General features: G+C 31.9%; 1 protein-coding gene and 1 long non-coding RNA gene across 2 annotated transcripts in view; one reads left to right on the top strand and one right to left on the bottom strand.

Moving 5' to 3' along the window:
* LOC124362451 overlaps nt 1-27361 on the top strand; it is a 401560-nt gene that overhangs the window by 64508 nt on the left and 309691 nt on the right. The window lies entirely within an intron of this gene.
* Nucleotides 11509-27361, bottom strand: part of LOC124362452 — a 156497-nt gene continuing 140644 nt past the window's right edge. The window contains exon 3 of the long non-coding RNA XR_006922457.1: nt 11509-11585. This is a non-coding gene — a long non-coding RNA (uncharacterized LOC124362452). The remainder of the gene's footprint in view (nt 11586-27361) is intronic.

Below are 27361 nucleotides of genomic sequence, written 5' to 3'. Positions count from 1 at the left end.
TATTTTAGTTTAATTGCCTTATATTTTATTAATTATTGAGACATATTTCATAAAACGTGTTTTTCTGTCTGCCTTATAACTAAAACATATTTTAACAATAGAAATTAAGAAGTACTAATACCCCCTTTATTTTTGCTCACTGTAAATGTAAGATTACAATAGTGTCTATTCAGTTCGTTGGATTTTGTATATTTCAGATATCAGATGTTATTTGTTAATCGGTAGATTTAAGTGCTAATGAAACCCTTCCCATGAAAACTTTTTCAATATGAATTTTGCTACTTGTGTCAGAAGCTAAATTACACATTGGCTTTGATACTCAGGCTTGGCAATTCCAGTAATTTGAATAGCTCCATATCTGATCTCCTGTTCATCAGCGTAATAAACAGAGGCGCGGTCGACCGTTTGATCTTCGTGGCTCTAGGCTCAGCCTGGTAATTCAGAACTACAACATAGCTCTTATATTCAAAAACTAAAGTATACATCACAGAGTCACTGAGAACCAAGTTTGTTCATGTCCCTAACGGTTTTGCTTCGTGCATTTCAAATTTTGTAGCTTTCAAACTATAATTGCTTGCATGTATAAAATTTACTTCCACAAAAATAGAATAACCTTGTTTCTGCTTGTTAATGGCGTAGAGTAAGAATAACTTATTTACTGATAACAAGTAATTCAGTCTCAGGCAAGTTTTGAACTTTCTCAGACTTGAACTATTTTAACTTTACGGCAACCAGCTGCTAAAACATTAAATTTACTGGCAGTTTTTCTTCAAATAATATCATGAAGTTTCATTTTAATAATTTGTTTGTTTTTGTATATTCAACCCTAAAATATCTGAAACATTGAATGCCTCTTTTCCAACTTCTTAATAAAAGAAGAAAGGTCTGCAAAGTGTTGCTTAGGAATAAATTCATAAGACATAACATTAGAGAAAGAGAGCACATTTCCTGATGTTCATGTTTGTGATAAATTATGTCTATTGAACCTACGAGTATAAACCTTGAATAGGTTTGAACATTATTTCAAACTCTCAATGACACAACCTGACATTAATCATTGCACCTAGTCCTCATTACACACTGGAGTACGAAAATCAGTTTTAAGTTCTGTTTCACCAAAGAAGACGAATCTGCATCTATTGGCATGGTTGTTATTGTTGTACTCTACGTTCATGTTTGCAGAACAATCCAATAATTACCCCATCTCACCCTTTAGTTCATTGTTTAATAAACTGTTGTATCATAGAATTATCATGACTTTAGTACTTGCTGTTCTATAATACATATAATAATATTTAATACAAATAAGGCAATTAAAAAAAAACAAATTAAATATTAGCACGTGAAATCATTATAATTCACAAAAAGTTCAGGAAAAACTATATTTTATACAAGAGGAATTTGTTTGGAATGAAAACATGAGGAATATGAAAAATTAACGTAAATTAGGCGCACCTACGTGAGTATATAAAAAGAATGTTTTTAACAGTTTTCATTAAATAACTTGCTGCGTCTAAACTAAGTTTTACCATCACAAAACTTGCATAGATACTTTTAACTTTATTTTATCGAATGTTGTACACAATTTAACATAAAACATGTATATTGTTACTGCAATATCTGCGAACGTTAACAAAAGATCTCTTTCCAGGTTCGTACTAAACAAGATATAACGTCTCCGATTGAAAGTTAAGTCCTCTTCTGCAGATTTTTATGGTCACATTTTATCTCGTGCAAATATTTCATAAAATGGGGTCCAAAATATAAGTTACATACTTAAATATTTACGTTTACACTAGATTCACAACGCATGGAAAAGTTAATATTATTAGTGTTTTGAAATGTTTCAATATCGCAGAATAGACCCATTTTCTTCCATAAGTTTAAATGGAAACTGGACACTCCTAGAAGTAATATACGCCCACTTGCACAGTTGAGTTGAGGTTGCGGATCTTTATTGTGATTGGCTGAAGTTTATTGACTAATCGATAGCAATATAACCCACAACGACCAATATGGCTTCTTTCCCTAGAAGAAAAGAAACCAACTTTTAATAGTTCAAAGTTCTATTATTTGTTAATGGTATATATTTCTTAATTAGTTTTAATGTTCCTTATTAGTTCCTTTCATTTAGTAGCTGCTGTAAAATTTTTTAAATCACTGATTTCTGCGCACTCTTGCGTTTTAGCACTCTCCCTGATTACCGTAACGTTTATTCTTTAAACACTTCTGTAAAACCAAACTAATGAACAAAAATGTCAATTTATAATGTGGCAAAATGCCTCGAAAAAATTATCTGCAGATTGAAATGAACTATATTTCTACACAGACAAGAATAAATTTTATGGTAGTTTATGTCCAATCATGAATTTGGCCAAGCGACCTTGAAGCACTCAGTAGGTTGACATAATTTTCTTTTGTCTGTCAGAGAGATTAAACATTTATTTTTTGTACGTATGTCTGTTTGTTTGACCGCAGGACATCTCTAGAATGAAATTAGCTACAGGCTTGAAATTTTAGATGCAGGCGAAGCCTGTTACGCGACACGCGGTGTGGTGTGATCTTACCTTTTAAATACAGTTGGTATAATAGTAGTTACAATTACAAAACATTACATTTCGATTGGCAAGAACCAAAGATGTGTTGATTTTTATTGCCTACTAAAGGCAACTATCATAAATGCAGTAACAATTGCTTTTAAGGACACACAAACCCAACTGTTTGGTCTCACTATGGAGCATCCTGACTGCCGGGAGTTGCCTGTAACACGACCTACAATTAGAAGATCTGTTAGATTCCTGGCGCACCAGAGCACGACGCTCCCAAGGCCGCTGCAGTCTGACCTCCCAGCCGTGAACGGTGTTCAGACCGCGACGTCACCCACGACTGCCGCCCCACGCAGCGCCACGCCGGAGACTTGCACGCTCGGGATGTGTGAAGCGTCTGCGAGGTTCCAGTAAAACGAATTTTTAACGCAAAATAATCTTCAGTGTTCTTAATACTGCTAGGTTATGATCTATAATTTTCTTACATGCGTCTAAATCATACAAGGATTATTTTAAAGCAGATAAATATTCTAATTTACCATAACACAAGTTTCATATTTATGCTAATAAATCTTTAAATCTAAATTTAACTTAATCTTATAGTTAATTTTACGAAGAACAGAAATCTGACCAAATTGAACAAGAATTTGAATACAAGCAAACAATATTTTTATTACCTTAGTCTGTAAAGATATTTTGTTTTCTTTTACCAAAGGAAGAGATTGATTCGCATTTTATCCCTATTCTGCTTGACCTCATGGGCCACTGGCCTAGCTGGTTTGTCTGAGAACTACAAAATGTTTTAATCAGTACACATTTAAAGAGCCACAAAAAACCAATAACAATATTTTATATTATCTTGTAGCATGGTAGTTTGTCTGTCAGATCGTTTTAGCCAGGAAATTTTGTAGGCGAGTGTACTGTCCTACACTGGCTGGAATGGTACTCGTTTGAACAACGAAATGCAATATTCTGCTGCACAATCTTCATCTGGGTACGCTGTTACACATTGACAGCTGGAACAGCTGGACAAGTAGACAGCATGTCTACGTGTGTCTGAAGACACGAAACAACGTCGAAACAGCTCCACTAGGCGGAGCGTCTGCTTCTTTGCTCAAACTTGGTTTCCCAAGCAAACCAGGTGCATAGCACAGGGACAATGCCCCTATGCCTTAGAAGCCAGTATAAGTGGTGGGTGGCATAGTTTTTGATAACGAGCACAATTCTCTTTAACTCTGAGGAGCTACTCAACTCAGATTACAGAGAAACCCCACTTCTAATGGACAAGAAGACCACTTGAGCACGACCAGGTAAGGAAGTTAACCTTCCCCAGGTAGCATGAGCTACAAGTTCAGATTGTGCTGTGTTGGTTGTGCCGACAAGCTGATCCACACCGATGTAGTTGAGTGAGTCAAACATATTTCTCGGTCAGTAGAGAAATCCCAAAAAAGAGGAACTTGCGCATCATGCTCGGGTTCACACCCTCAGTAAGCACAGTTTCACTCCCTAAGTAAGGATAAGAAAGACCCAGAAGGAAGCAAGCTTGTGGAATTTTTTTACCGTTCCGAGATACCGTCTCTAGTCAGTCGCGTGAAGAAAATGTATGTTCATATAGTACAAAGCGCATAGTATTGTTTGCCTTGAGTTGCGGTTGTCACTATTACCTCGTTGAAAATGTTCAGCAGCCAGGAAGGCTTGTTCACACGTCTGATCATTATTACTCATTGTTCAAAACTACATTATGTATTACATAGGCCTAAATGTACCGTATACATTATATAGGCGTTGTATGTTCAGCGTAGTGTTAATTTGCATACAAACTTCATATGTGTGTAGGATTTCGCTGCTATTTCACTTTAGTAAATATTTAAATTAAAAATATTTGTATTAATATTATTTAGAAGATTGTGATAATAAAGTATTTTTCATTTTTATTATAATAAGAGAAAATATACACAAAATAAATATTTTTTGCAAGTAGGCTAGTGCTGGTTTAGTCCTAATAATATTGTATTTTTGTTTTGGTTAAGGAACTCGTGTTCTTAACTATAATTTAATAAATACATTTTGCCTGATTTCTTTTATAAAACGGTGCCAACAACATACATGTGATATTTTAACAATGCCAAAATTAATTTTACCAATATTTTCGCACGTAACTTTCATTCAGTACATTTCTATCAATGCGTACCGGTACGCATGTGAATATTCATTTTACAACTACTTTTATTTACAAAATATAATTGTAAAAACTGAAACCAATAAAGGCATAAAATGAAAATCCATAAGTAAAAGGTATAAGACTCGTACACTCGTCCAGATTTCATTAATTTTAAAAACAGGCTGGGCGTCAGACAGATTGTGAAGTACCCGTGGAGATGGAAGAGGCGAATTCCCCAATAGGGCCAATATTTTCGAATTGGCATTGATTTTACACCTCTCGCCCTCACACTCAGTCGGTCGGTCATAACTCAGAGATGTTGCGCAGATTAAAACTGTTTTGATGGAGGTTTTGTAACAGTTATCTTATAAGGTTTATCTAAATATGTATGTATTTATGATAAGCAGTCTATAGTTAACTGTACAATGTTTGTACAATATATGTTACCAAATAATACGTATTTAAAGTTATGTTAAAGAGAGTAAAAGATTTAAAGAGCTAAATGAACTCGATTTAATAATTTCCTGAAAATATAATAAATTTATTATTTTATTCAATGCATGGTAACCAACATAAAACATGTATTTGTAACTAAGATAAGGACGTGAGGTGTATATTTTAAGTAGTGAATATATTAGGTAGACAAATACACTAAACAAAATATAAATAATCAAGAAGTTTTAGTTTGTATAAACAAAAAGTTAACAGACATTTTTATTTTAATGTAAATAATTAGATAACTAACAACTATTTAGTTGTATAAGATGCACTTTTATGTCCATTCTCTTGGAAAAAAATATAAAAATTCTCGTAGGTATCGAAACAGTAAATATTTGGTTTGTTAATACTGTTATACTATTATTCCTATACGATCACACCTGAAGGCAATTCTACACCTTCATTTTGATCATAGAATTATGAAACATTTCTCATTTATTTCTTTAGTTCTTTTAGTTAAACCTTTTAGTTTTTGCAAAATTGTTAATTGCCATTCTGTAATAGTCGCAAAATGTTTTACAGTTCATCATTTAAAAATTCAAAAAGCATATACACGTTAAAATCTACAGAGCATTAGAATGTGTATTTATATCTTATATCTATTTAGAATTAAAGATCCATAATTCTAAGATAAAAAAATAATGACGGAAAATTGTTTAAATATTGTTTTAGTACTGAAGGTCGTATCACAACAGCCGGCTCCTATATAATGTTTTCTACTTTCTCATATCATAAGGCATAGGGCTGAACATGTATTGTAGATGTTATAATTGTGATTTATTTCAAATAATTAAAAATTTCGTATTAAATAATGATGAAATAAACTATATACCGGATAGTTAATTAATGTGAATTTAAATTTTGTTTACTTACTTTTTTTATATTTTTATGGATTATTCGGAATACAAATCTAAAATATTTTCATGTTTCATCGTGCAAATATATCTTAAAAAGCAATATTAAAAAGCGATTGGATACGTCTTAATCAACATCTTTAAAATCAGACATCTCATAATTCTGTGATATAAAATAACGAAGCATAACTGTTTGAATATCTTTCTTATGGGGTATAACACAAGGTGGGTACACTACAGCAGGCTCCATTATAACTTTTTCATTTCTCATGTCATCCGGAATAGGGCAGAACGTGTTTTGTAAATAATATAACAGAAATTCCTTTCAAATAATTTTTTACAGAGTAGAGCCTATATAACTATATAACGAACTATATAACGAATTATTAAGTGATAATGTTATAAATTTATTAGTGACTGCAGCCAAGGATCTGTTCCGTGTAATCCTTACAATCATTATAAGTATTTTGTATTTTCAAAAGTGCTAGTGCAGTTAAAACCTCAGTGCATTTTTGTAAGATATGAAATAATATGAGTGCAGCGTAGAAATTGATCAGCTTTTATTTTTCACTTAGTAAATAAAATTTATTTCCAATCCCAACATTATAAGATCAATTGGAGAGCATAATATATTCGCCACCTGCTCACGCTCTAATGTGGGTTAGAGCAAGGATTCCCTGAGGCGTTGGTGGTCTGCGGTAAACCACACGAAAAATTAGATTCCTGTACGTGGTGTATGCCTCTTGGCTCATACGTTCATTTACTGTCTTTAAAAGCGTCTATGGTATTTCTTACTGCCAATCAAAAATCTCAAATAATTAATTGAATTGAGTCTTTAATTACACTTTTGAGTATTAAGTTTGTTGTTTACATCAATACAGATCAGTAAATAAATAAATTAACAATTAGTAATATCAAACTTAATACTTTAAGACTAATCTAAAATAACATTTTTATATGTGTGTTTTTATATATAGCATAAAACGTTAAGGAAAAGTGATAAAAAACAACAATAAGCAACCTAAGAGAGCGATTGCAATCTAGGCTATAAAAAACTCTTCCACCAAGTGGCGCTTTAAGTGAACTTTCATGATATTCTTTAATGATATTATGCTATTTTTACTTCTAATGGACTGAGGAAGAGAATAACATAACTTTGGGTCAAAGTAAAACAGGGAAGTTTTGAATAGGAATTGTCTCAATTTATTAATTACATAGTTACGCTTGTATTTTTTCACTATAACAGTGATCTGTTTTGAAAAATATACTATATGAATTTGCTAGTATTAGAATAACACTTGATCGGAAGAATTCCCTACAACTACCCGTTGTTTCAATCCCTAAACTATTCTTAGAGCACTCTTTTTAAGACAAAAGACTCTATTGAATGAATTGGGATTATAAAATCCCCAAAATTGTATTCCGTATTAATTCTGGACACTAATAAACGACCATAACCCAGTTTAAGAGTTTCATAGGAGACAAATGAAGATAGGCACCTCAAGCTGCTTACTGAATCAAGTTGCTTTAGAAGGTAATTTTGTGGAAATCCCAATAAAGACACCAAAGAACAGTGGAAAGAGTACTGTTTAAAGAGTAATTATGTGGAAGAAAATTATGGAAGTTTTGAGAAGTTGGTGAGTGAAATTCCATGAGTTAATGTTTGGCCAGATTGATATGAAGATAATTTGGTGGAACTAACCAATTAAGAATTCGGCCATAAGGTTCAAGAAAACACTGGAAGAGAACTTGATAATTACAGTGATAGAAAATCAGACAGGTATTCTCTGAAAATGGGATAAGGTCCGAGGAAGCGAATTACGTTCGTTGGTAAAGATATCAGGAAGATCGTTTACATAAAGAAGAAATAAAATAGATCCCAGCACTAAGCCCTGAGATACTCTGGTCTGACTGTAGAAAATTCTGATAAATGAGTTTTTCCTTTTTGAGGATTTTTTTGACGCACTGAACTTGACCAATTTAATTAGCTAAATTTTTATAGTGTTTAATTGAATGGATCTTTCTATGTTTAGGCGTAACTTTAGTGTACGATATGACTAAAATATGTAAACTCTTAACGCCGATAACTATGGAAATTCAATGTATATTGTCTGATAGAATAAAAATCATTATTATTACTATTATTATAAAATAAGAATGAAATCTATTCAGTGCAACTCTTCAAACGTCATATATTTTAAGCTTGCTAAGCAGAGTTTGGTGATCAAATGCCCTGTTTGGGTCACAAAATAAGCTCAGTGTGTGTTCACTGGAGTCCAAGGAGATCAGAATCCACCTTAAACCAAAAGCTGTTGCAGATGGAGTATTTCGTCTGGCTCTAAAACCAAGCTGATAGGGAGAAAAATACCACTGGGTCCCAAAAAAACCAAGCACATTATTGTGGAAAAATTCTTTCCAAAGCTTTTGAAAATACAGCGGTATAGAAATAGGCCGGAAATTATGTGAGATTCGTATTTGTAGACATTTCTAATAGTTATTATAGTAGTTTACACAGGTTTAAATAATGAAATACTCAAAAATGGCCTTCAACTTGTTGACATAACTATTGAAAACTGTTCTTGGAACTGGTTGACACGACTTTTGTTGTAAAACCAAAGTGTTAAAGTCAGTTTGCTAGAAAGTTGGACAACAGCAAACGTTTGCTCGCTTCTGCCCTTGCTGAGCGAAACTCAATGGAGGGCGACCTCAAACTCAAACATAGAACTGTTTGCCAAAGGTTCATTACCTGTTTTGAATTGCATTTAACTTGTTTGATTTTACTTTGTCCTTCTGATTCGATAGAAGTAGTTTTAATTAAAGCAGTTACGTATTTTACTAGACAAAACGTTTCATTATTGGTCTTTTTTGCTTTTATTTTATTACTATCTTTTAATCCCTTAGGTTAAGTACCCAATTAGCTTATGCACTAAAAGAAGTTCTGATGTATGTTTCAGAAGATTTGTCTTAACTCTGAACTGATATTTATTATTATTTTGTTTAAAATACGATGCTTTTATGATTATTCATTTAATTCATACATATCTGCTGATCAGAGTTTTGAAAAATGTGTAAATTTATAAAATTCTTCTATATATTTTTTATTGATAAGGAATGAGCAAATATGAAAGTATACGTTACAAATAAATGAGAACATTGAGATTCTTACAGGAAAAATAACTATAACACGGAATCGTTAGCATTGCTGAATGTTGTATTTCATATAGATAACTTCATTCCTACAGTTTTTAATTTATTTTTATTATTTTATTGATTTTTTTTGGGTAGGTTTGCTATTATTAAGTTAAAACTAGAATATATTTTTATATATTTGGGCAAATAACTAATAAGCAAGTAATTATACTGATCATCCTAATCATGGCTGTCTATTGCTATAAAATCAGATATTGAAGGCACGAATTTTACTTAATCTATTAGTTTTAAACCATTATTAATAGAATATATTAATTTAATTTTACGAATAACAAAGATTCATAAAGATAACGTTAGTTCTCAGGGATATTGGATCCAAGGAATCTATTTATCATCACTGAGAATTGAGAGGATCTTCTCAAGCTGACAGTTTGATTGATGTTCCCTCACGGATGTCCGTATTACCGTATTACCAACACTAGGAACACAATAACTGAAAGTTATTGAAATTTACAATAACGCAAATACAAGTGAAAACATACTTACACTACAAGTCACAATTAATTGCTGAAATATTGCGTTATTTATACAGTCGTTCCAAAGTGTTATATACCAAATGTTATTTCTCATATTTAAAAAATAAAAACTGAAATGCTTATATATTTTGGAGACAAGTATTAATTTATTTCCCATAAATAGAAATTTAGAGGTTTTTATTTATTTACTTTTCATGTTCTACATACAGTATTTATTTATCACTGGCTAAATAACTATTTAGTAAATAAACAATATTTTATTTATTTATTTGAGTTATGACATAAATAAACTTAAATTGAATTATTTAGTTGTAATTTGCATCGGATGGATTTGATATAGAATTTAAAACAAAACACAACAGGTTTTAATTTTAATTTTACTTTAAAGCAATTACTCATTAAATTGTTTTAAAATTTGTTTGATTATAATATATATTACAGATTTTTAGACAAACGCGAAATTTTTTAATTAATTCACTGTAATTTTAGAATTTAATGCAGGAAATTTATCAAAAATCTGAATATTTAATGTAAAGTACTTTTTAAATAAATTATTTTTTTCAATTTTTATATTATAATTAAATACTGAAAAATATATTTTTAATACATTAACCTTAAATTACATATTTTTGTTATTTTATTGTTATAATTTATATCTAATTACGATTTAACAAATATTCTGTTTGTTTTAACCTTTTTTGTTCTTCAAATTCATCAAATTTCGTTCCCACGAGGTTCAATTTTTATAGGAAATATTTCAACAACTTTTTTTATTTTCGACATCCCTTTACTAAATATAAATATAGGTATATCTGTATTTGGTTAGAAATTTAGATCTTAAAAATATAGGCAATATAAATCTAACACTATAATTTAAATTTTCAATTACAATCTAACATTTACACATGAAAGTACCTCTCACACCTTGCCTGGAGATACATTAATTTTTATTCATTATAATAAATTTTGGTAATTATTATTTAATTACTCGCACCAACTAACTTCATTTCTATTTTATAATAATTCTTACTTAAATGAATATTTTGTTTAAATATGTAATCATAATGAATTATTGAGATGTAGTGTCTGTTTTTTTGCATATATTAAGGACCTTATTGAATTCTGTTGTTTTCCGTCCGTCTTCCGCATGTACGAAAACTCTTGGTAGAAGAATCGTAGATTCTTGAAAATGGATAAATAGGTTTCTCTTAGTCCAAGGAAGAACCATATTGATTTTTGGTTCACAAGGCCAAAGGGCAGAGCATCCATTTATCTTTGCCTCTTGATTCCAACTCTTGACAGAAAGGTCCTAGAGATGGAATTGTTATATAGGTTAATGTAAGAAAGAAATCAGAATCTAAAGAGAAAATAACTTTCCTTCAAAGTATGTGTTGTTGGCACCCTCGATACTCCTTCGTATTGGTTTATCGTTAATATCATCTTTCAAATTTATTTCAATGAAAAATTGTATTGAATACGTAAGTTTTTGATATTTCTTACTTAACCTGTTTAAACGATTTGTAAAAGACAGTTACTAAACTTTGATAAATTGTTAGAGCATATACCACAGGTACTTTTTTCTGAAGACTAAATGAAAATTACCGTGTATTATTTTTTTTAATACGAGCAAATAAAACAGTCAGTGTTGTATTCTTGTTTTAAAATTAGCAGTGGATGTGTATAGGCTTTTATATTATAAAAGACAGATGGTGTAGTCACTTCTTATATTTCAAGATATAAGTAAACATTGGATAACTAGTAATAACAAAGGTGCATTTTCAAGTTACTTATCGCAGAGGTTTCACTGGTTGAAAGAATCCTACTGTACTGTCGTAAAAATCTGCAAACAAAATGAGAATTATTAAAATCACTTTAGGATTGTTGCAACGAGCCTTGAAAGTGTGTACTAAATTATTCATGTGAATTGATTATCTCCATTAAAGAATCAGTTTGAAATGATATGAATCTAAGATTACTCCTAAATTTGTACAATCTGGATCCCTACCACATATTATGACGTAATTGAAGGACAAACTTTAATTGTAGAAGCTTTTCACCAAAAGAAGTTTACGTAGTAATATGCCAAAATCGTTTTATTTTCAGTATATCTGCCAAAAACTCAACTTTTGAGTCTCTTCATCTTTAGTCAGCTATGACTATTAGTGTATCCCAAAGGTTATAAGTCTGTAATTCTAAAAAACCATGAAGTTATAATTTGGTATATTTAACCTTTTTACTATCCTTTCATTTCTTATCATTCGTAAAAATATTTTATCAAATTAACGAATTATTCTGGTTTTTCGAAGTATATTTATATATACTGAGGGCAAAATATTTTTGCTTTCAACATATATTACGTTTGAATATTTTCTTGCAAATGTGATGGTATCATAATTTTGATAATATATGAATCTATAAACTATTCTCAGTAACATTCCATGTTTTACATTTGGCAAACTCATAATTTCTTTAAGTTTAATTGCACTATTATAACAAGTCATTATGAGCATTATTCAATCAATAATACTTTTAATAAATTTAAACATTCAAAAGTGCTGCCCAAGAGTTTTTTTATTAAAATAAAATAAATATTTCAGTGTATGGCAAATAAATAAGTTAAGGCGAGTAGGTCAAACGCTTTAATAGTCCCGACTTCCACTAAGCCGAGGTTCACCACATACCGGCTATGAATTACGTTTTCATCTCTGATTTTTCATTTCACAAGTTTAATGGTTTCATTCAACTGTAAAGCTTTGTTTCATGCAAATACCTTTTATTCCCGTTATGGCGAGCTACGAATGGATTTTTTGCACTATATAAACATTGAACTCCATTTAGCAGACGCTCTCTCCCTCACCTCCCACAGCTGGGATCTAAAGAAGGTGATTGATAAAAGATCATAATAATTTCGTATTGCTTCCATTCCACTCTACCGATATATGTATATTTATGTATTTATTTATTTTAAAGCACTCAAACTTTTTTTGTTCTCTTAGGACAAGAAGCTTATAAATTGCACTTAGTCCTGTAAGGACCTTTGCGCTGCTTCCGGAGTGACAGGATATTCAGGATGGGTAAGGTTAGGGAGTAGGGGCCGCCTCCTATCGAGATCCATGAGGAAGAATTAGGGCACTACATCTCAAAGTTGTCTCCCTGGAAGAAGGGGAAGCCAGCTATGAACCAGCCTCTCCAGTCAAAGTAGGCAAGGGGTGGCACACCCTTGTTGAGGTTAACAAGAACCTCCGAGGTTAGGGAACAAACCCCACCAACTCCAACAGTCATCTCCCACAGTAGACTAGACCTATCGAATTGCCCATGTACCCCAGAATCTCAACATTTGCGGTTAGTGATGTGCCGCTACTGGACATCCATAAGGTTGCCCAGATTGAAGTGGCACATCGGTTTTTGCTGTGTCCAGTGGTGGGTTCAACTGGTAGGTATAAACCAGCCAGAAGTGATCCCTGCTGAGTTTCTCCAAAGGTTAATCCGAAACTATTTTATAACGACTTGGATTGTAGATTAGTTATATATTCAGATATTCAAATATTCAGACATCCAAAACGATAAAAAATATTTTTTTTATTAGTAAGCTGCGAGTGAATATTCAGTAAAATTTATTACTAGAATTTTAAACTATTAAATATTATCTGGTTTGTCTAAAATAAAAATTACAGTTCTAAATTAAAATAATGGATTTATTTTAAACCGGCAAAATAATAAGTTCAATGTTTCCGAAATTTCATCACTCTATTTTCCACAAAGAATTGACAAACCGTTTAGTAAATTTAAAAGGTCCTTTGGCAAGAAAACAAAATTTTAATCAAATATATCAAACTAAAAATCAGAGCTCTCTTCTGAAATAAAATAATAAAGTTTTCAAATAAAAATCAAATACCACTTGGAAATAACTAAAATAAAAATGTTCACTTCTAAGTTCATTCAAAATATAAAAAAAATAATAAAATTTAAACTTCTCTTTTCACTAGTTGAACCTCCTTTTCAAATCTCTGCAATTCAGATTACAACTCTCTCGAACAATAAAATTATTAAAGTTCAATTAATTACCAATTAACAATTCACAATAAAACAGTTCTAATCAAATATTAATAAATTACTAAATTCTCGAATTTCCAAATTTAAATTACAGTTATTGACAAAGTTCAATTTTAATTCACTTTTCTTGCAAGTTTGAACCAAATGTAACATTTATGATTCTATTATGCTCTATTGTTAATCGAGAATTAATTAGGCAAATTCCTCTGTAGTTTCTATGAATTTAATTTTTCCTATAAAAAAGACAACAAAATTAAATTAATATCAGATCTGGAAGACTATTTCAATATAACGTACAATCAATTTGGTGTTTACCTCAAAATACCTCGCGGAAAAAATTTAGAAACACGGCGCACTGTAATCAACTTAATTCAAGAAAATTACCAAAAGAAAGGCGAAAATTATGAGCTGACGCTTATATACTTCCCCTTCCCACCAATTCTGATGGACCTCCGCGGTGTTCTCTCATTGGCCCAGCTGTATCCAACTAGGAGAACTATAGCCGTAACAATACAAGTTCTGATCAATTCAAGGCAGTGAACCGCCTTCCTAACAATTTAAAACTACCAGTACTAACTTGCCAAAGTATAACATATTCGTGTTTATCCTAACTTCTCAAAATCTAATTTAAAATTAAATCCCAATATTTCTTTCCCAAACTTTTCATTTAATTTAAGTTTTAATTAAAACATTTGCCAATGTAGCTTTAAAAACGCTAAACATTTCTGATTAATAAATTGTTATTGATTGGAAATAGCTGCCAACAAGGAAATCGAAATATGTAAGTTTTAAATTGTGACAGTAATGTTGCAATGCGTTCTGAACCAAAACCTAAAATAATAGTTTTGATAATGTACTAGCCATTACACTCTCTGACACATGGGGTCTATAAAAGTAATTATTGAAAATTTCATTCTAACACGCTGGCGTCTACAAAAAGTGAATAACACCGTGAAATTCACACGCTATAGTTCATACCTGTGATTACTTACTGTTACACTCACAAACAATGGCGTCTTAAACATGTGGGTATTGATCGTTATACTTAGACACGCTATAGTGTATCCATGTGATTATTTACTGTTACATTCATAAAAACAGGCGTATTAAACATGTGACTATTGACTGTTACACAGACAGTAGACACGCTATAATGTATACACGTGATTACTTACTATTACACTCAGAAACACAGGCGTCTTAAACATGTGATTATTGACTGTTACACAGACAGTAGACACGCTATAATGTATACACGTGATTACTTACTATTACACTCAGAAACACAGGCGTCTTAAACATGTGACTATTGACTGTTACACAGACAGTAGACACGCTATAATGTATACACGTGATTACTTACTATTACACTCAGAAACACAGGCGTATTAAACATGTGATTATTGACTGTTACACAGACAGTAGACACGCTATAATGTATACACGTGATTACTTACTATTACACTCAGAAACACAGGCGTATTAAACATGTGATTATTGACTGTTACACAGACAGTAGACACGCTATAATGTATACACGTGATTACTTACTATTACACTCAGAAACACAGGCGTCTTAAACATGTGATTATTGACTGTTACACAGACAGTAGACACGCTATAATGTATACACGTGATTACTTACTATTACACTCAGAAACACAGGCGTATTAAACATGTGATTATTGACTGTTACACAGACAGTAGACACGCTATAATGTATACACGTGATTACTTACTATTACACTCAGAAACACAGGCGTATTAAACATGTGATTATTGACTGTTACACAGACAGTAGACACGCTATAATGTATACACGTGATTACTTACTATTACACTCAGAAACACAGGCGTATTAAACATGTGATTATTGACTGTTACACAGACAGTAGACACGCTATAATGTATACACGTGATTACTTACTATTACACTCAGAAACACAGGCGTATTAAACATGTGATTATTGACTGTTACACAGACAGTAGACACGCTATAATGTATACACGTGATTACTTACTATTACACTCATAAAACACAGGCGTATTAAACATGTGATTATTGACTGTTACACAGACAGTAGACATGCTATAATGTATACACGTGATTACTTACAATTACACTCAGAAACACAGGCGTATTAAGCATGTGACTATTGACTGTTACACAGACAGTAGACACGCTATAATGTATACACGTGATTACATACTATTACACTCAGAAACACAGGCGTCTTAAACATGTGACTATTGACTGTTACACAGACAGTAGACACGCTATAATGTATACACGTGATTACATACTATTATACTCAGAAACAGGCGTCTTAAACATGTGACTATTGACCGTTAAACTTAGACAGTAAACACAATATAGTGTATACATGTGATTACTTACTGTTATACTTAGAAACACACGTGTGTCTGAGTACAGTGTTGTGTCTATACACGTGGGTATTGTATCTATACAATCATTGACATCGGTCATGCAAGTAAGATGGCTTTACTGGACGTTACACTCAGTGATACTTGCGTCACTCCCTTTGCTTACAGCCTCTTAAAATATGTTACAAGTCGTCATCGTTATGTTCCGTAATGAGTTGTAACATCTATTTTACGATATATTTTATACTGGAAAACTTTCTTTTAACTTTTTAATGGAGTATACATTTTTAACGTAATTAGCTTTAAATCCTTTATGAATGGTTATTTAAGTATGATAAGGGTTAAATCTCGTAAAGGATTAAAACTGCATATTATTTTAATTTCATAGTTGTTAAAGCATGAACAAGCTTAATATGTAAACGGGGAAACACCAGAAAGGCCGCTTGAGCTGTTGATAACCACATTATCCTTTGTTTAGCCGCAAACTCAGAAATTAGGTTGCGCACTCTTGTAATGTGGTAATAGTCAGTTAACAGCTTTTATATTCCTAAGTTTCTCATATCAAAATCCCTAATGAGTCTTTCTGTTCTGGAACATTCATCAACTATTGACATTATGTGGAGGTTTTCATAACTTCATGTTAAGTAGGCTATATTTAACCAATAATTGAGGAAAACATTAGTTGATTCAAAAAGGAATGACTAAGCTTGGAATGGTCTTTTTAAAATTTGAAGTGGAGATCCACCAAAGTAAGTAATAATTCTAAAAATATCACCAAAAGTACTTTTTTAATTTTGCCAATATCAATAGACTTCTCACTTAAGTATTTTAAATATATTATTTCTATATTGATTTTTGAATTTTCATTATTGATCTGAACTGCTATTAGTTAATATTTTGTATTGAAAATTTACTGACTTATCTATTTAAAGTGTTTAATGTGCTCCGAACGTATAGAAAGTACATAAATGTTCAGTTTCTAAATTTATTCTTAATACATTTGTAGTTCTTTTCTTAGTGTCAATTTACATGTTAACTTCCATAATCCCACCGTTCATCACGCAGTAAATACTCTGTTGAATACAATTTTACTTAGTTATTTCTTGTAACAATAATTTTAAATCATAAATTCTGTTTGATTATTTCGTTCCTTTATTCTATACTATTATCTGCACTATTGTAGTGTAAAAACATTAATACCTTTTTATTTTAAGACGACAGGTATTTCAAAGTCAACTACATAATCTAAATCACGCGAGTTATTTATTAATGGTTAGAAAGATGCAAACATTTTATCATTAGGAACTGAAATTTGGCTGTGTAAATGAACGATAAAAATTCAACATACCTTGCATCGCTCCCTCTTGGGACGGCTTTCTGGATATTAGACGAGAGTGCTTACTACATCCTCCTGCAATTTGCTTCGCGGAGATTGGGGTAACACCGATGCTGCATTACCAGCGAGATTTGGCCAGGAGTTCTCTCCTTTCTTCTTCCATCCCTCCCCACATCCCCAAATCACCAGTAAGAGGAGATGTAGGTGTTTCCCCGTACACACATTTAGATTTTCGTAGTTTACCTATTTTAAAAGCATAATCGCGAAAACTGCTCTGGCCGGCAAAGGTCTAAATCAGGTAAATGTTTACCTCTTCATGAGTTTGCTTCACCTACTCTTTAAGATTACCAATCGAACTATTTGTTTACGGAACCATTTGTATCTTGCAGCCAATCTTTGTTTCCACAACGGCATTTTTCTGGTTGTTAAAAGTTAACTGAGCTTCTTATTTCAATTTATATTTTCTTTCAGAATCGAACAATTCAACGGAATTATTCTCCAAAATCACAGACAGCTGTTTCTGATACTGTCCGGTTCCTTTGAGCACATACCTCTCTGCATTGACAACATTTTTTTCAGTAGCGTCTCTGCTGCAAACCATGACCTTATTTCTTTAAGAAGCTATATTTAAACCGTTATGGTGTAAGCCTAGCCATTCAAAAAAGGACTAATATATTACTGCATTTGTGTACGCTTGTCTTAATCAAATAAAGGATTTTAAAATACTAAACAACTATTTGTATATAATATAAAACTACTAATAAATATGTAGTACGTCTATGTGTATTATTCGTTGCTCCAAGGGTGTTTTGTACTAAAATACACGTAATATTATCAAATTCTGTAAGTTTGTATATAAAACATACAAAAAAATTACTTATTTTAATTTTTTTGTACTTACTTTCAGTAAAAAAAAATATTTTTTTTATAGAATATAAGAGAATCTAAAGCAAATGTACACGCGAGTAATACCAGCTAGAGTTTAGAGTTTTCGTGATATTCATTACTTCTGTTCCGTGACTAAAGTATTTAGCTCAGCTGAACATGCCACACGCAATGCACTATACGTACAAGCCTGATTGATTGATTGGTCTTGACGTGATGATAATCATCATTATTTTATTTTATTTCTTGAATTTTTTATTTTCACTGTGCTCACGGTGTGCTATCTATATGCTGTGCACTAAGAACTTGATGCGGTTTTTTATTCCGCGTTCTCTAAGATATTCACTAAAAACGGTTACAGTCTTTGACTTCAAGATTGCGCCATACTGGACTGGAATATCTTGATCACAAATAGTTATGTCTTAGAAACTAGCCAATCACGAAACGACGAATTTTTTCAATGAAATGAATGTATCTCATAAACTCTTACTGTTTAGCTCTTCCATTCAGCCCCCCCGACCCAATGCGATACCATTGCTAAACTACAGAGACATGCGTGTGATTCTGCAGATAACATATTTTTCACTTATCACGTAAGCGCTTTTGAGCTAAGATTTTATTTATTTAAGATTTTGGAAACAAAATTAATACAAAAAACCGTAATATCAGTTTCATGCACTGACAGTCATATTTAACAGTAGCAAGCGTTTTTTTTTTTTTTTTTTTTGCTTGCCGCGGTAGTGGGCGACGTTAGAGCCACCATCTGCAGTTTCTGCACTCACAACGTATCCAGTTTCTATCGTACAATCTATGCTCTGACGATTTTGTTGTATACATATGCGTTTCAATTGAAATGATAATTCCTCCTCGTTTGTGTGTTGTGAATATATATGTGTTACCATTGTTGGTAATAGATATTTTAACCAAAACTCACCCATTTTGGTTAAAATAAAAACACTAATAGTGGAGTAGAAAAGTAGCCGTGATTAAAATTCGAGTAAAGCTATTGCACATTGATTTCAAAATTGTCTGTACTAATGTTCACAATGAGAATCGTAGTGGTAGGTCTTGCCTTGTGACTGATCAACTAGTAAAGAAAATCAATTAAAAAATTGTGTCTTCGTTTCATGATTACAGAACTTTTGTTAAACCTTGTTTGAACAGCTTTATATACCAGCTTTATATACCCCACAAGTCCCAACAGAAGACTGGCTGCAGCACAAAGATTACATTGAAAATTACTACAAAATTTTTGTTTGTATCATAACTGGGATGAGAACTGAGCGGAATGTTCTAATTTTGAAACAAAAAGTCAGTCGATATTGACATCGCGATATAATCACAAGTCTACGTAGATGTTTTAAAAACATGTGTCACGGCACTGGATAACTCTCTCGATTTGAATGGCTATTAATTGATAAATGCATATCATAAAATGTTGTTGTTCCTCGTAGTCTTTGTTACGTTGTAAACTTTTGATTTCTAAACGTCATTACTTTATAGGCAGACCCACCCATCATAATATACTATAATGGAAATTGTTTTATAAATATATCATTTCTGCAGAAAAATGTATTTAATTATAAAAATTAGATTAAAAGCTCTCCAATGCCAGGCAGTCCTTACAGATGTCTATTTCAAAAGAGACTAATATTAAAAAGTTAAGTTTAAAGTTTTTATAAATGTTTAGCTTAAATATTAAGTTGAAGAAACTGAAAGTAAAAACACCATCCGGCCAAGGGACGAATAACAGGAGAGAGAGATGTTGGTGGGGGAGGAGGGAGAGCTGTTGAACGTAGTGCTCTCGACAGGTGAAAGGAACCCAAACAAAGCGACTGACGGAGTGCAGATGAGAATCATATTGATTTCACTCAAGTTGATTCTGTAGAGCCCTTCAATAGAAATAACCTCAGATTTACGAGTCAATTGAAAATATTATCGGAATTAATCTTAATAATAAAAATGGCCATAGTTTTCTTCCACCCCTCCAAAGATAGTCTAGGCTTGTTTTAGCCCCATATAACTCAACCGTGCCTAGATGCATTGTCTTTTAATGTTTCATCATATCTAAACCATAATGAATAGGTGAAACACTATGTGAGGAGGATAAAGGATTTATGCTATAGAAGCCAGTATTCATAGTGAAGACCCATCTCAACGTATCCCACTCAACTATGTAATCTAGCGGGCAAGTCCGCTCTTTGTAATCTTTTGACGTCCAATTATGAAATCTATGAGTTGTTAAGTACTCGTATATTGGCGTTTCAATATTATAAGTAACTTTTACTCCCGTTGGAGTAGTTGCCTTTACTAAAAATGGATATTTTGGATTTCAGATAATTTTAATTACAATGAATAAAATTAGAGAATTAGGTTTGCGCATTTCCACATTATACTGCGCTAAACTGATGATAATGAATAATTATTTTGTTGTGTATTGCAAGATTTACCATTTACAAATCGTTGTATTTGTGTATATTTTATTTTTGAGGTTTTTGTATCCTAGTTTAGTTTTAAGGAGAAACATTCTAATTTTACACTTCTCAATTAACTCGTATGTGCTCTAGATCTATTATTGAGGTAGCAGGGAACTTAAGGAGGTTGCCGGCCTGCGGCGGCTTGTAATATTGCAATATGCAGTTCTCGGGTTTATATGGGTTTCCAAACGAAATAGGCTGTTAAATTTTTAGAGACATCATTGGCATCAATAAAAGAGTGAAATAAGCAAAAAATCAAAATTGTATTTGACTAAATATTAACTCTTTCCAAATTTAATAATGCATGCATTTTCAAGCAACTTTAAAACCCTCCTGGTAAATAACTTACAACTTGTTCATGTGGTAGTTTCTGCTTTCGCCTTAAGTACTTTTTACTCGTGGTAATGGAAGAGTTCTTGGTGGCTGGAATTTACTAAAGATAAAAATATGTTCTGGTGCTTTTTTAACTCCTTTAATTTTAAAATTCAAATTTTAAGCAATCGTTCTCATATTTATCTGGTGACAATATACTGTATATTTATATAAATATATATATATGTAAGAATTCGGCCAACGTACCGTAATATTTCTTTCCTCTAAAATCCTATGTATGTATTTTTTATAGTTTTTTTTTTGTATTATTTACAATTTTTTTCTAAAGCTAATGTTTACTGGTCATTGTTACTGTCTAAAATTCTATTCCACAGAGTAAATTTTAAATGCTTGTGCCATTAGTCTAATGACTTAATCCTATTTACTGAAAAAGATTGATAATCAGAGATTGAAATATTATTGCGATTAAAATAATGTCCTCAGTATGTAAATGCTAAAATTATACAACTGTAACCAAATAATTTGCGTGGGTTTCAATAATTTAAGTACAAAATAAGTACATGAAGACTAGAAATTAAACCTATTAGAAAATATGCTTTCCGCATTGGTTACCGATTGGTTAGATACAATAATTGCAAAAATAACTATTCAATGCAATATCGTGAAATATTGGAGAGAAATTCAGGAACTTTCATAGGTTCTTACAAAAAAATCTCTCTGTCCGTCTTCAGGGTCCCATCCCACGTTAGTATATCTATAATGGACCGAGACATTTGAATATCTTTAAATGACTACCAATCATCTCAGGATTGGTTGGAATGTAATTTTAAAAGAATATGCTCATGGTGTCCTTGTTTTTCAAAATTAAATTGCGTGCAGAGCCTCGCGTAATTGCTAGTTTTATAGATATTCGTCTACTGTTTAGAATACTCTGAAGAAAATTATTGTTAAGTCTTCGTTTGATATAATCTCTTACGTTCTAGGAGTTTGTTATAATGAATATCCAATGAATTTACAATGAATATACAAAAAAGCATGCAAATCGCCAACAACATCAAATTTGAGCCGCACTGGATGACTTTTGTCGTATACACAATAGGGTTGCAAGGAACAAGCATGTAGGTGACTATTCCCAATTTCAGATAAGAATTAAGAAAGGTAAAATTAGTTTTATATTTTGAAAGGAAACTATATCAATAAATCCTATAACACTATATAACATATATAAAAGCTATATAAAAATTAACAATAATATGTAACTTATAAATCGGTTAAATTTCTTATATAATTATATTTATTGAATATTAGCAGTATATTGATGAAGGAAGTCCGTTTCGCCAGGTGCGCGAGGAGGCAGTATTGGCCAAGTAGCACAGGGTTGGCTCGCTGAACAATTCTCTTGTATTCAAGTGCTAAGATGAATTATTCATACCCCTCTTGCAGACAATCCTCGCTTCTGGCTAGGTGGGTATTAGGTGGGTGTAAGTGGAACGCTTTATGTCCCTTTTCCAAATTAGATTCTCTTGTGTGTGACTATCGTTTAAGTCATTGTTTCTTTTGTATATATATGTAATATGATGCTGATTACAATTACTCAATACAAGTACTCGAATAAGCCTAAAAATTCGTCACACATAGTTCTACGAAAAGCTCTATAGATCCCATCAAGCATTAGTGCCACTACTTACTTCAGAGTACCTCCTCGATCCAAAGTAATTTACTGTTAGTGTCTTGTATTCCCAAAGGATAAGGGATAAGAGTAATAAGAACAGACTTAATATATATTTAATATGAAATTACATTTGTTTTAATTCAGATGACGGTGGGATTTTATCAAGATTACATGGCTTATCTGGTTAGTATTTTATTTTTTTGTAATACAAATTAGTTAATATTATGTAGAATCTCTCAATTGAATCTTTTATCAATCAGACGCTACTAGGTAGGAAATGAAGGTTCCAGCATTTAATTCGAACAATTAAATGCATTGGAGGCATCTTTAAAATTGATAAATACACCCGACATAATTAAAGACTATATGATAATATAATTTAAAGAAAAAATAATGAAAGACAAAAATATTACCAAACTGGATGAGCAAGAATGAAATTAAAATTGAGGTTTTCTTAGATTCTCAGAAATTAGCCAAATTTGACTTGCTGTAAAAAGTGTGTTCATATTGCTCACGTCATAGGTTAGGCGTAAACATTAATAACTGCAACGCTCGTAATTAACTTTAACACTAATATTTAACTAAGTGTTTACACGTGTCATCTGATCGTTTGTGGAGAATTAATAATAGCGTTGCCAACATTAATTTATCCTCGGGAAAAATTACTGTTATTTTAAAAACCACTTATGTAAAAAAAATAAAACTATAAACATATAATACAGGTTATTATTATTAGTATCGTTTATATATTACCAATGGTATCTAATAAGTCAATAAGAATCACGTTGGACCATTTGCACAAAATATTGTATCGGAGTTAGGAAATAATCTTTATCAATATCGATAGAGAAGAAGCAATAATGTAATAACTGCTCCGCGATGACCCACGGCACACAGAGGCGACAAAGACTTGTTCGAGTATAATGGAAACAAGGAAGATCTGTCGCAGTCTCGTATTATAGTGTTCTTTACACTGATAATTACATTACTGTGTTTTAACCGTGAACTGCACTGTAATAGCTTATTATTAACTTAGCCTAACAGACCCGTAATACATTTTTAAGAATATTACTTTACTAGCAGTTACCCGCGGCTTCGCACGAAATTTCATAGGTTTTCCACCTGTATAAGCACTTCTGGTTCGAGTGAATTAGATTTCTGACGCCAATGTTGAGTTTCCCTTCTTTCTAAGATCAAGAAAATATGTTAAAAAGTGTATATTTATGGCCATTTTAATTCACTCAGGACTTAGTATGACAAGAACGTTGTTGTTATTACAAGAGAACTATAACTCATTTTACAATTAATGATTTCCCCTATAGTATTAATTTTAGTTATCATATAAATCATGAGTACAAATAAATTAGTATTAAATTTACATAAAGTAATATGTAAATAGCAAAGAATCATCTATTTTACTTGTATATATTTAACATCATTTTTAGTTTCTAGTTGATAAGGAAGAGGTATTGAGGTATGTGTTTTAGCTTGTAAGTTTTTTAACAAGTTTTTTAGTCTGTTGGTGACTCATGCAGTTATCCATTATTAATCTGTAGTGCAGGCGCCACGGGGAGCAGCCAGCAGCCCGGCTGATATCTTTTAGAATCTATACACTGGACTCTGATAAGAAACCTGTTTTATTTTGTCGTCCACTGACCACACTACTTGCAAAAGTGGTCAGTCAATTCCGATTTATTATAATTTTGTATTGATGTACATTTTATGTTGGAATAAATTCATTATTCGTTATTATTTTTATTCCATTTTTGTTTCCCGATCAAGAAAGAATATATAACAGATCAGAGAAGCCTACTTCTGTCAAAAGAAAACTAATAGGGGTTTTATTATTCTTTAAATCTTTAGTAAAATTTAGATATTAACTTTGTCTTTTATATCTAATACTTAATATTTGTTAAAAATGTTACATTAACCATAACACTGCTGTAGATGGAGCTTATATTGGTCACTGTTAAATTACATTAAAAACATAAAACCAATATTTAATACATTTTATTGTTTTGTGAGGCCTTTTGATATCCAACATATCTTCTTCAGACACATCACAAAAGTGATGTGTCTTGTGTGATGTGTCTGCAGAAGATATCTTGGATATCGAAAGGCCTCACAAAACAATAAAATGTATTAAATATTGGTTTTATGTTTTTAATGTAATTTAACCATAACACTATTTACGCGATTGCTTCTTTAGAAACTGAAGAATATTTTAAATATTTTAGAACATTTAGAGCTGGAATTGGTACATTACTTTAAAGACACAGTCCAGCGACTAGTCCAGTCATCTAGCATATTCATAGTTCTTGCCGACTGCTGAGTCCAGAGTCAAATTCTGACCACCTTATGTTTTAGGATATTGTATAAGGTAGATAAGTTAGTTACCTAGTTGCTAAAGTCTAAAAACGGCGATAAAATGTATGATTACTCCTTAGAGAATTTACAAACTATAAATGTTAACAAACTGAAAAAAGGGTTAAAATAATTGAACATGAAGTGACCGGTTGTTGTGTCATAAAAAAGTTTACACAAAACAGTTGATTAAATTTAGAAGGGTTAATTAATATTTTAGTTCAATAATAGTTCAAAACTTTAGAGACCAAGATTGGGATTTTTGCTACTTTAATACCAGTGGGACGTAGCACAGAGAGATTGTGAAAATAAAAATATGCCTATATTTATCCCAGGCAGGGATCCTAAGGATGTCCATGTAAAATTTCAGTACAATCGGTTGAATTGTTTATGCGTAAAAGCAAAACAAACAAACAAAGGCACTTTGACATTTATAATGTCATTAGGTCGTAATATCCAAGCTGCATTACTGTGACGTGTATTTCTATAATGCTATAGTGTTTCAAAGTCGTGGTAGTACTACAAATGTACATGGGAAGATTGGTGAACTAGGGCATTCACTTTGTGAAATAAAGAACTTCACCTGTGAAATATAGAACTTCATTGGTGAAATATAGAATTTAACTGGTGATTTACAGATTTTCTGGGATTTATGGAGCTTATCTGGTTATATAGAGATTCTCAATATTAAGGTATAGCAATTCACTTGTAAAATTTAGAACTTGGACGGTAATATACAAAACTTAAATATTGATATAGAACACATAATAGCAATACCACAAGTGAACTTTGGTAATTGGTGTGGTATAGAACACTTAAAGAAGGTCAACACAATTCACTATAGCTTACTTCAACAGTGTACTAGAGCTCGTAACTAGTAGGATAGAACACTCACAAGATATAGCACTTCACAATGGGTCAAAGCGATTAAGTGGTGGGTCGAAGCACTCTGCTAGGGGTTTAATGCAATTCGCTGGAAGGCTAGAATACATTTCTTTGGATAGAATACACAGCTGATGGGTTAGAACACCACTCATTAGATATATTACTTTACAAGTGAGCAAAATGAGTTGGTAGTCTGAACGACTCTACTAGTGGGTTATCCAACTCATGGGTTAATACAATTCACCGGAGGGGTATAATACTTTACGTTGCCTTGGGAACGTAACTGGTGGTTTAATCATTTAGTTTTGGGCTAAGGTTGGCTATGTTCTAGTGTGTTAAAACAGTTTGAACTAGAGCACTACATTAGTGGGTTAGAGCATTTTAGAAGTGGAGCATATTGTGTAACCCTTGATCTCTCTGATCATCGAATAGAGATGTGTTTACATATATCCTACACAGTGCGAATAGTATTTGACAAACAACATATATTTTATAACGTTATAAGTAACAGTTAAATTTACAAGAATTCTCTGTTTAATAAAGTGGTGTCAACAATCTATAATACTGTTTCTGGAATATATTGAAAGTCGATATTAGAACGTACGATGTAGGGATAGTAAAGGAACAAATTGTATGTTATATATTTTTTTTGCAAGCACACACATTAATTATGGAATTACCGTTTTTTTCGTTTGATGTCTTTACATGCACGTTTGTCATATATAAATTCAGTTGGATATTTAACCATATGGATTTAACGAAAAGGACTTTTAATATTTCATTTCTTTCTGTTTGGCTGCATATTCAAGGCTTTCATTTCATCCCAATATAATTTGTTAATTAAATGTAGTTGACGAAACCTGCCCGGAAAGGAATCATACGATTTACATAGGTTGGTCTTTCCTGCTCTACCTAACCTTAACTTGACTTAAAATCATTAGCTAACCTTTAGCGAAGTCTATAATTTAAGGGAGCTTCAAAGGTTTTCTTGTATTTCTATGGGAGAACTTTATTTTTCTTTCGGTCTGATTGTCTGTCTGACCGAAGTGTATTTCAACACTTTAGGTCGTTTTTATAGACGACATTTTAGATGTAACTTTAGAGAATCCTGTTATGCAACACATTGTCTGGAATACTGCTATCTTATACTCGTACTTAATACATGAACAGATTGTCGTAGTGATAATACATGCCTTTAGTGGTATACTAAAACCAAATACCTCGAA

This window comes from Homalodisca vitripennis, chromosome 5, assembly GCF_021130785.1.
Source record: "Homalodisca vitripennis isolate AUS2020 chromosome 5, UT_GWSS_2.1, whole genome shotgun sequence".
NCBI classification, from domain to species: Eukaryota; Metazoa; Arthropoda; class Insecta; order Hemiptera; family Cicadellidae; genus Homalodisca; species Homalodisca vitripennis.
Note: the sequence above shows the minus strand (reverse complement) of the source record. Positions and strands in the feature narration are given on the sequence as shown.